Below are 12,268 nucleotides of genomic sequence, written 5' to 3'. Positions count from 1 at the left end.
GTAGAATAAGATGCAGGACGATGGATTAAAAACCGCTCTTTCATGCCATTCTTTATATCAGATTATAGAACAGGGTTTAAGATGCTGGTTGCTGGACTAAAAACCAATTTTTAATGCCATAATTCATATCACAATATATAATGGTTATTGCATCTGCAGGACGATGTACTCAAACATATTTTTGTTGACGTTCTTTATATTAGATTTTAGAATAGCGACTAAGACTCCCATGACTCAACTGACCACCCATTTCTTAATCATTTCTGTTAGCCATTGTTGATTGACAATTTTTATAAATTAAAAATGTTGATTCGTGTTTACTGTTTAAAATAAAATGTAATTTATTAATTAAATAAATGTTTATATATATTTAAATTTATAAAACCGATATTGATAACTCCTCATATACTCAGTTGCACACCCTAATATAATAACATTACAAATGAAGTAATAAATGCAAACTTATCACTCTGTGCCTTGAGTAATTTGTATATTGAAAATTAGCACCTGCATCACCCTGTGACAATTCTGTATTGTTAGACATTTCAAAGAGTTTTATTTATTAAAAACACAATACATGTGTGTAAATTGTGTTAAATACCAAAAAAAAACGAAAATTAGTTAGGCATTACAAACAACTTAATTTAGAAAGAAAACAACATATTATAAGAAAATAAAATAATAATAAAAAAGTTGTTTAATTCTCCAATCAGAATTTAAGCGCTTTTGTGCTGGCAACACTGCAGCTGTGCGAAATCCACCAATTGGAATTGGAAAAGCAAGCGTTCCGTGGCGGCCAGTCTGCTGTCAAATTTCTTATTAGCTAGTAGTCGGTTGTTGATTTTTCCTTGGCGGTGCTGCTCCGCCAGTCGTAAACAGAATTTCCACCAAAACATAGCGTGTGGTCCACGGTAGATAGCTCCCCGGATAGAAAGAGCAGCCAACGCGTAAAGTTATTTGTATAATTAACATAAAAATCACGTACAAATTGTGTTTTTGCATAGAACACAAGTGAAATTTCACATTGCATGTGGTAGTGAGAAGAAGCGCAACGCGTAAATGTGTATGTGTGCAACAAATTTTTCGAGTGCATCATCTTTAGCAAATAAAAGAAATTGAAGTGCAATTTTGTGTGTTTTCCTGTTTTGCAAGTGATTTGTGTTGAGTGTTCGGCGTGTTTATGGTTTCATATAAAATTGTTGCGTCGAGTAATTGGGGAAATTGAAACCAAAACAATCCCCTCCGCAGGTGGCGGTGGGCAGCCACAGTTGATACGATTTTCGGTGTGGGCGAATTGCAGGTTGTGCTCACAAGTTGCCGGCGCATTACTGTGTTTGTAACGAGTGTGACGTCGTTTAGAAGGCGTAACAGCAGATAACTGGAGAATTTTCAAGTGCAGTAAGAGATATGAGAATAATTTGAGGTAAGACAATTAATAACAATTCTTTATTATTCCAAAAATACATAATATCTAGTTATAGCGGTTGTTGTAACTTTGTAATAACAAAAATTTAAGTTTACAACTATAAATAAAGCAAAGCAAATGGAACTGCGTCACAAAAAAAGAAAAAAACAAAAAATGTACAATGTCAGTGGCGGCCAGTAGCAGGGAAAGCAGCCACAATGTAAACTCATGCCCGAAACAACGGGAACGGAACACGTGGAAGCATTTGGCAGCTGTAGCAAACAATGCAGCTCCAAAAGGGGGTGTGTGCGGCATGGCGTCGTTTGTAAATGCAAAACACTGGCAAATATGTTAACCTTTCTTGTGCACTGCGTTTTCCCCAATTGCAAAGTAGCGTAGAAATAATGCTAAAATTCAGGGAGCGCCAAAGTTTACGTTGTTAGGCAACGCTTTTGTTGTGGTCGTCCATTTGTTTGGCTATTGTGCTGCTTTTATTCAATTTAGTGGTTTCTAGTCAAAAATTTGGCGCAAAAATTTCGCTTGCTTGCAGGCACGGACTGCTTTTTATACCACCTCTATAGGTGAGGAAAAGTAAAATTTGTACGTTACTGTTACTAATTGTGTTAGGCACTCCTCAATGCAACGCGCAGTTAAATGATGTTGCTACATTTGCGGTTTGTGCATGCGCTCTACATTCCCTCAAAAGTAAATGTGACACGTCAGTGGACTTTCCAATTGCTTCTTTTACTTTTCGGGTCTTTTTTATATTACCAGTTATTGTTTATATTGTTTACGCTTCTATATACCGAAGCTACAACACTTCTTATGCTGTTTTTGTTGTTTCGACCGACTTCGTCGCCTTCCCATTACTTGCTTCATTAGCATATTCGTCGATGCTGCAAAAGAAACGCACGAAAGTATTAAATTAAAAATACAAATAAAAAAGCTGAAGATATTACCTGGCAAGTGGCGCGCGCGCTATTATGATTCTTATGCGGTTCAATGACCCCCATCGCATGCTTATGTACCCATTCGCAGTTGCAGACTTTGAAATATTATTGTTTTTTGTTTTTGTTGTTTTTTTGTTTTTATCGTTTATCATACTTATACACCGGCCAGAGGCGCTGGAATCGTGATTGAGCGCATTGTTTGCTGTTCTTTCTTTACTATTTTGCACGCTAATGATTGCAAACTATGCGCTTGGGATCGAGCAAGCTAGCAAGCAATGGTTCAATAGGCCCACGGGCATATGTAAGCTGTGTGCTGCGGCGTGTTTGCTATTTTGATTTTACCATTGTCTCTCGCCAACTAAAGTTCAACAATCGATAAATTGCGACCTGTTAACGATGGCTTCTGTCAGCAATCAAGCCACAGTCAGTAATTAAAAACCAAAAAACGAATTAATGAAGTATTTTACACGAAAAGTAAATAAAAATATGCCGAGAGTGATTGAAAGTCATTGTGTAATGTTAGAGATGGTAAACGGTGTTTTGAGTCTTCTAAATTCTTGAAAATAATAATTTTTTTGTTACAGTTATGTTTGCTAAAATTCATCAATCAGTTTTGCAATATATTTAATGGTGTTTTGTGTTCTGAATACGTATCTATTTAAATTATTCAAATACTCAAGCTTTGCTCACTCATTTCTAAGCACATCACTCTCTATTTATAGATATGAAACTATGTACAACAATTGCAGAAATATGTAAATAATATCGACTCAAAGTCAATATTTCTCGGTATTCACCCATTTGAGAAACTGTAAATATGTAAAGAAGTCGTGCTTTGAAAATTAGCATGTTTAGCAGCTACATCCTTCTCTCGTTGTATCTTCCATAGCTTATAATTGTTGTTGTCGATTTGTTTAACAATTTTCTCTTAATATCTTTATTATTTGAGTACATATGCGTTGATCACTAGGTTGTCTGGTCGTGAAAGAGCTTTGCAATGCTTTAATATACTTACATATAGATTATAAACTTGGAATATTAAATTGGTTCATTAGTCATGCATATAGAGTGTTTTTTTGAAGTTGGATGCTAAATCAATTTGTGAAATGTCAATTATTAAAGAACGTTATCTTGATATTAAAGCGGTAAATGCGGTGTCGTGTCATTATAGTTTTATGCTCTTAGAACAGCGAAAATTGTGTGTGGAATGGAATCTGAAGCATATGTGAATATCATTAGAATATCATTTACTTGATGGTTTTCTTAGACTTCTGGAGATAATTTCTATTATAACATGAAATAAAAGAAATGTTTCTGAGTTAAAAAGACTCTGTCAAGATAAATCTTCTGGAGCTAATTTTTATTATAACATGAAATGAAAGAAAATTTTCTGAGTTAAGAAGACTGTGTCGAGCTTTTTGATCATTGTATGCTGAGCCTCACGACCTCCAATTCAAAAATCTTTGCTTCGTGGTTCAAAATGTTCGAGGTAAAGTCCAGAAATAAAGTTTTTTTTATAATGAAAGTGATGATTTGTTTGTAATGGGTTTGGCTATGACCACAGAGCGAGTTAATACAGCATGTTATAGAGCGACTTAGTACAGTATGTGACCAGTAAAATAGAAATACGTGTATTTCACTTGGGGTTCTATTTTAATAATGTCGAAAAGGGCATATTTTCTTCCTGGAATCTACTCTTCTTGCTTCAATTAATTTTTTACTAAAAAAATGTTGTGTTGTTGTCTCTCACTTCCGACGTTTTAAAAAAGGTTATCATTACTAGCTTTCATTATATATAGAGTAATGTGTTTTTTTCATAAAAATGAATTTCAAAATATTCACACACACGTTCTTAACAGTAAAATAAAAAAATTTTAAAATGAAAATAAAATATAAATAAATGCAAAACTGAAAAAAATAAAGAAAAAGTGCTTTTATTCTTCAACTGCTTCCAAATAATTAAAAACAGTGTTTAAGTGCAATTGCGCGGAAAATTTTATAGTTTTTCTATATGTCAAAGCACGCGTCTGTAAATGTAAACAACTGTTAAATAAGTGGTTATATGTCATAGCAACAATATTAATAACTCTTATCGCTTCATGATTGATATAATAGCTGTGGTCATCTGGAAAAGTGGCTTAAGTCAAAATCACATATTGTTTAATAAACGCTAAAGCGGTTTACATGTTAAGTCCGTTACAAAGAAAAATGCAATTCTCAATTCAATGCAATGAAATTCTTAGAGTTAATTTTTATTCAATACTGGACCAGTTTAGTGTGAAATCGAAATCAAAATGTCTATATTTTAATACTGACATAGGAGACATAAGCTTATCAGTTATCTTGGATATGGCATTTATCATGTTTGTACTCTGTGAAGATAAAGTAAATATGCAGATCTGCAATTCTTATTAAAATTAAGTTTTTCCAATATTTGTATTTTAAACAGAAAGTTAACGAATCTCTTTTATTCAGAAGTGTTAAGTACCAAAGTTGAAAAAGATTTTTCTCCGCATCGGTTGAAATTAATTATGCATGTAAAGTGTTTAACACTGCTTGAAAGTACATATTGTGTAATTAATTAATGCGCTTCATTTCACTTGAATGACACCTTTCACTTGCAAAGCTATTTTCGAAACACTCATAACCTCAAATTAAATGCTGGAATATAATGAAACACATACATATGTACATATATCTGTATTGATAGTATATTTGTCCTTTGCAATTATGTAGTTGGATGCCTCATATGTGTCAGCTATACTTCCAAATATTTATCTAATCAAGTCAATGTTATAGATAAAGAAATACAAAGATCTGTTTATCGGTTTTTACTCACCGTTAACGATGAAAAGCTTTCTCTGAAGTGTTTCAGATTATTTCCAATAAATTAGAGTGTCATTAAATACAACCCTGGCAGTTGACACACGACGACACTAATAACGGCCACTTTGTGACAGTGAAATCAGTAAAATTCATTAGTTTAAATGTCAAGGTCATTTTCTCACGGTCATTATAAGCATGACATGGACAAGTACCTTTTGTTTCTTTGTTGTAAAAAATTGCTCGTTTTTTTCTTATCTTTTTGATGTTTTATAGCTATAGCCCAGCGTTATATTACATTGTAGTGATAAAATTGGAGTAACCTCAAATAGTTTCATTGAAAGTAGAAAAGGAAATAGCAAATATTCGTGCGTAGTTCTGTCCTGAAAACAATGTAGTCGTGAATACCATTAGACATTTGGTATACCTAAAGGGCGATTTTCGTGAATTCTTTTAAAACAAGTTCTCGATAAATGTTTCGAAGTTTTTTGGACATAATAAGATATATGTTTAGCTATATTTTAAGATAATTTTTTCAAAAATATTGAAAAATAACGGAGTTATGTGCACTGTCTTCCGATGTGCCAAAAAACATGTTCACCAACTGCTGTCATGATTCCGGCCGAATGAGTAGCTGAAACAAAAAAAAAAATCGAAAAGATTATTAAAATTGAATTCGATTTTTGAAAAATATCGAAAGTTAACCAATTGGCGTAGTTCTGAAAAAATTTAGTTTTTTTAATGCCAAATTGTTTTCAACCAATCAAAAAGATCGTAGGTCATTGTATAGTAAATATTTTCAAGAATACTCAGTTTCAACTTGAAGTCGATCGGTTAATTTCTCGTTGAGTTATGATGTCAGCAAATATTAGAAATATGGTTTCGAAAAAAACGCGTTAAAGTTTCAACTTTAGAGGTTTATACCTACGAGCGGTCGCTCTTTAGAACGCTGCCATTCAAAAACTATTCAAAATACGACCTTAACGCTTTCATATGCTATTTTTGAAAACATAAATAATACAATAAGCAAAGAAAATAGAGTTAAGGAGATATGTAGGTTTCGGAGGTATTTTAATTTTTTTTTAATATATGAAATCATATATTTTATTTAAGTAATTCGGTATAACGAAGATATATATACATATAAACAGTATTTTATGAAATTTGTATTTAAAAATGATGTAAACTCAGTCGTTGGTTCTCATTTCCCTTGACATCTCATAAAAAAAAGCTCTGATGAGTGGCACTTCCAATGGGTCTATCTTAGAATTTTCCTCGGTTTGATTTTAAAATTTTTAATTTTTGAAGAAGATTTTCAAATTTTAAAATTTTGAAACCCACCTAATCACTAAAAGAGCTTATTGGTCTCTCCTTCCTCATCGAATAACTCAAATAGCGTACATACATTCATTTGAATATGCATTTTTTCATATAATTGTGATTTCTGTGAAACTTTGTGGTTTTTATTGAAATGATGATTATTCATGCTTTAAATTTGTTGTTTTCTATATATTTGTAAAATTTCAATAGATAATATTAATTTAGTATTTTGCTAACAGCATCAATATATTGTGTACGTACATATGTACTATGTATATATGTATACATTATTAAAAAAAATTTAAATTTAATAATTAGCTTATCAACGCCCGGCATTTGTAAAAACATACAGTCTGTACTACTCACTTACATATATATTTATGAGTGTATGGCGAGTGCGTTAAGTATAAGTACGTGGCTAGTGGACGCTCAGAGATAAGTTCGGCTAATTCAATTCCGAAAATAATTTTAATAGTTCTAATAGTCGGTTCATTTCGGCAAGCAATATTAAGGGTTCTAAGATGAAATGAAGATATATTTTAATATATAGATAGTAAACACTCTTTGATGAGTAATATCTAAGGGCACTATTTATCAGCGCAGCTGGGCCCAATTTCCATAAATGTATTATTATTATTTTTTTCTAAATATTATGCCTACTTTGTATAATTTCTGTGTGTATTCAAGCGTGTTATTGCTTATTTAGCAAAAATTTTTATTCAACCTCTAACGTGTCTACTTTCTATTCGCATTTTAATCGATTCAATCGGAAATAATTTATACATACATACATACATGTACTATATGTAATAGCAGTTGAAGAGGTGGCTTGATTTGCGCATAAAAAATAAATTATTTTAATACAGCGATGTTGGAGAAGCATATATAATTTTTTAACCGCATCTTTCAGGAGGAGGGGTTAATAGAAAATGCGATATGCTAATATTTTATATAATGTTACTTCTTAATCGTATTTTTCACTATTTCACATCGTTCTAACCACTTGCTGGTTTATAGCTTGTAAATTCCAACGCTACAAAACCCACAGTGGGTTAGTGTGGGGTAAAAATTACTGAAAAAATTTATAAAACTGATTTATTTTATTTCTAAATATTAATATTAATTATAAAAAAAAATTAATTTTAATTATAAAAAAATATTAAAAAAATTTTTGAAAAAATAAAATTTAATTTTAATTATAAAAAAAATATTTAAAAATAATTTTAAACATATTTTTGAAAAAAATAAAAATTAATTTTACTTTTAAAAAAGTATTTAAAAAAATTTGAAAAAGTAAAATTTAATTTTAATTATAAAAAAAAAAAATTTTGAAAAAGTAAAATTTAATTTTAATTATAAAAAAAAAAATTTTGAAAAAAGAAAATATAATTTAAAAAAAATATTAAAAAAAAAATTTGGACCAAATTTTATTTATTTTTTGAAAATTCTGTTTCCGATCGTTCAGTTTGTATGGCAGCTATATGATATAGTGGTCCGATATCGGCAGTTCCGACAAATGATCAGCTTCTTGAAGAGAAAATAAAATCTGCAAAATTTCAAAACGATATCTTAAAAACTGAAGGACTAGTTCGGATATATACAGACAGACAGACAGACGGACATGGCTAAATCGACTCAGTTCAACATACTGATCATTTATATATATACTTTATAGGGCCTTCGACGCTTCCTTCTGGGTGTTAAAAACTTCGTGACAAATTTAATATACCCTGTTCAGGGTATAAAAATAATAATTTTTGGAGTGTGAACCACAGTAACTACATTTTTTATAATTTTTCAATCCTCTTAATAAATCCAAAATGAATATTTTCGAGTTCATTGCTTTCTATATATATTTAATTTACATAATTTGCAAATTTCTTGTTTTTCCAAATTTATGTTTTTGTAATTTTGTTTCGTAACAAATTTCATAATAGGTGAGTGACCCTGAATATCCCAATAATATGCGAAATAAATTATGCAAAATTTGCCAAGTTTTTATGGCATTTTCTTGGTTTTGCTGCAGCCACCATCCCAGTGTGCACGAAACGAAACAATCTAAAATTCTTCAAACTTGCGGTTTCTCAGGCAGCAACAATGACCACACTATCTTCTTTGGCAATTAAGAACTAGTTTGAAGCTTAGCCAAGCGTGTATCTTCACCATTTAGCCTTGGTCTTGTTGGTTTTCTCAGCTTTTTTCACTATTGTTGTTGTTGCTATTCTGCAGTTACAATTTGGTGTGTTTGAAGATTTGAAAGAAGCAGAACAAATGCGAAGATTAGTCTTCTTATACTTCGTTACATTTATTATTAAATTTATAAGCGTAAGTAATGAAGTGGTTTTTTGTTATTTTTTTCGGGTTTATTGTTTTTGCTGAATCACTTAATGTGGGAATTTTTTTCACATGTAACTAAGATGATTGCCGAACAATTGCTTGAATTTGCTTTGCTATTAGATTTGTGGTAATTAAATTGGAGCCGCAAAGTGGCTTTACAGCTACTTAAATAAATTGTAGCGGAATTTTTAGACGAAGCTGTTAAGCGGATCGTGGAAACTGAGATAATATGTGGAATTTCGGAATTTTTGGTTATGGATTTCCATGAGAACTTGAAACCGCTGAAATTGTCCGTTCTTGAGCTAAGAAAACTGATAATTTTTCTTCGGGATTGAGGTTTCCAAGTTTTAAAAAACAAGCTATGACAAAATATATCCAATATGTTCTCTAGACTATTTTAGATCACTAAAATTATTTAATGATATATCTCAAGAACCAATTCTTCTACCACTGTGAAACTTATTTTCTTGTATTTTGAAGGTTAGGTCTAACTACAGAACATATGGACTCAATTCTAGTGACACCCACTCAAAGAAACGGCCGTCCTGGTAGCTTATTGAAGGTTAAGTCTAACTACAGAACATATGGACTCAATTCTAGTGACACCCACTCAAAGAATCGGCCGTCCTGGTAGCTTATTGAAGGTTAAGTCTAACTACAGAACATATTGACTCAATTCTAGCGACACCCACACATAGAAACGGCCGTCCTGGTAGCTTATTGAAGGTTAGGTCTAACTACAGAACATATGGACTCAATTCTAGTGACACCCACTCATAGAAACGGCCGTCCTGGTGGATTATTGAAGGTTAGGTCTAACTACAGTACATATGGACTCAATTCAAGTGACACCCACTCATAGAAACGGCCATCCTGGTAGCTTATTGTAACTGGAATATAAAGCTTTTAGCTTAAAAAGCTTTTATGTAAAGCTTTTAATATTTTTAATATTCTGCTTCCATTTTTATATTCATTAATCTTCCTTTCTTCTTATCTTTAATATATAATCACCATTTCATTAGCTCTTTTAGTGTGCTTCAAGCCACATTATCTACACTTTTTGTTTTTAACCAATTCTTTTTTTTACGACCATTATTTTTTTAGTCGCTCGACTCCATTTTTCAATTTGACGTTCGGCAAATATTTAATCTTACCGTCGCCATGAAATCCTTAATGAATCGCCATTTTTCCCATTTTTTATTAATTGGCTGACTCTTTGCTTGTCCTTCTTGTCTCCACTCTCTCCACCCGCACGCTTGCTTTTTTTCAATATATTTTTTGTTTTTCTTTTTTTTTTGTTTTGTTTGTGTTCCGTTCTGCTTCCTTAGCGACAAAAAGTTTGCCAAGTCAAATAATTTTCGTCAGCGTTTATACAATGAGCTAAATGTGTTTGCATACGCGTTGAAAATTTGTCATCCTTTCCTTTCCTTTTTCGTTTCGGCAGCTTTTTTGTGCACGCTTCTTGCCTACACACCTTTATTAGTGGGATGTAAAGTGGATAATTAAAAATGTGCAGTAAATACTCGGCGAGTGAAGTTAAATTGCAGGCCACTGAATTGCAACGTTTTGACTCTGTCTGCTATTGGAAATGACTTCGAAGAGTCTCTTTTTGTTGATTATAGTGGTGCCCAAATTTTATGTTGGCTTTACGATTATTTTTTGTAGTTTCTTTTTTGATAGACCTATGAATTTTTTATTCTCAGATAAAAAAAATTCAAAATCTACGGTACTTCTAAATTTTGTTGTAAAAATACAGATTTTTCACCATTTAACCGCGAAGTACCATTTTCGTATTTGTAAATCGTAAAATGTTACATTAAAAATTTTACAGCTTTAAACTCGTTAACCGAGAAACATAATGTAGCTTGACATGTTTATCCGTGAAATAACAAATACGTTGCATAATGTAGTACTGACTGCCTAACAGTTATTTTTGTAACGGTATAAAAAAATAAAGAAAACTCAAAATTGAGATACATTTTTACATGGAAACCTCAATTCCGCCTGGATCGTCATAAATTGTTCATCAGACCTCTCTTACGTTTCTGAATAGTGTGAACTGAAATTATGACTCCTTTTCACCTTAGTTTAGTATTTAAGTACCAAATTTTAAGCATCCGTCCCAAAATCTGAGCCACTTATTTCATTATTTATCAGTTTTAGTATAGGATATAATCAGTGCTAAATATATTGTAGATCAATATAAAGGGGGTTTCAAAAGCGACGCTATAAAAAGAGGACATCAAACGACGAGACATTTTCTCCCTTCTTTTAACATTTCTCTTCAGTAAGGTTTGCCATTTAATCATGGTAAGATATGCGATCCAACAAAGGGTCGCACTTATTAAAATTTACTATCGATATTCGGAGTCAGTGGCCTCCATCTTAAGGGCGCTACGTCCTATGTAGCGATGAGGCTCATTTCTGGCTGAATGGCTTCGTCAATAAGCATAATATGTGTTGCGGGTCAGGCAGCAATCCACACGTACTCCATGAGTCACCATTGCATACCGAAAATATAACGGTTTGGTGCGGCGTCATTGGACCCTTCTTCCGTGATGATCAAGACCGGCACGTTACTGTGATTGGGAATCAGTACCGCTCAATGATAACCGAACATTTTTGGCCCAAATTGGATGATATGGACTTGGACAATATGTGGTTCCAACAGGACGGCGCCACAAGCCACACAGCGAATGTCACAATCGATTTATTAAAAACCAAGTTTGGTGAACGTGTAATCTCACGAAATGGCAAAGGCAATTGGCCGCTTCGGTCATGCGATTTGACGCCGTTAACTATTTCCCGTGGAGCTACATCAAGTCTATGGTCTATGCCAACAAGTCAGCGACGATTGCTGAACTTCGTACGAATATCGAACGTGAAATTGCAGCAGTATCGGCCGATTTATGCTTGAAAATCGTCGAAAATTAGGTTCAGCGTCTGGACTTCTGCAAGTGTATCAAGTTTAACTGCACTCATATAGAGGTTCCAGTAGCTTTTCTCCGTTTAATCATATCTAGATAAGAAAAAAGATAATAATAAGAAAATCTTGATAAGAAATGGGTGGCATATATGTTTTCCCTCGCGGTTCCGAGCTGGTTTCTAGCGTTTGAGTTGGAATTTATTCCATATCAGCTAAATTTACTTAATTTTAGACGTAAATATATTATCTGAGCTAAGCTATACATGGTTGTGGCGTACCCGACACCTATGATTTACCATCACTGACCTGCTGGACATCTGAGTTACTTGTAATCTTATCTAATTCAGTACTCTATGACGTACTTGTGAGAGAACACTGGACTATTCAATATGGTAGACCGCACAACCTTCGTCTATGGATTGAAAGTGAACTTTTTAAGTTGAAATGTTGAAACTTTGAGCGAGATTTAAATAGCACTAGTTACCCCTAACTAGTGTTAGTTGTGGT

The sequence above is a fragment of the Zeugodacus cucurbitae genome, chromosome 5 (genome assembly GCF_028554725.1).
Source record: "Zeugodacus cucurbitae isolate PBARC_wt_2022May chromosome 5, idZeuCucr1.2, whole genome shotgun sequence".
Classification (NCBI taxonomy): domain Eukaryota; kingdom Metazoa; phylum Arthropoda; class Insecta; order Diptera; family Tephritidae; genus Zeugodacus; species Zeugodacus cucurbitae.
This window is presented reverse-complemented; position numbering follows the sequence as displayed.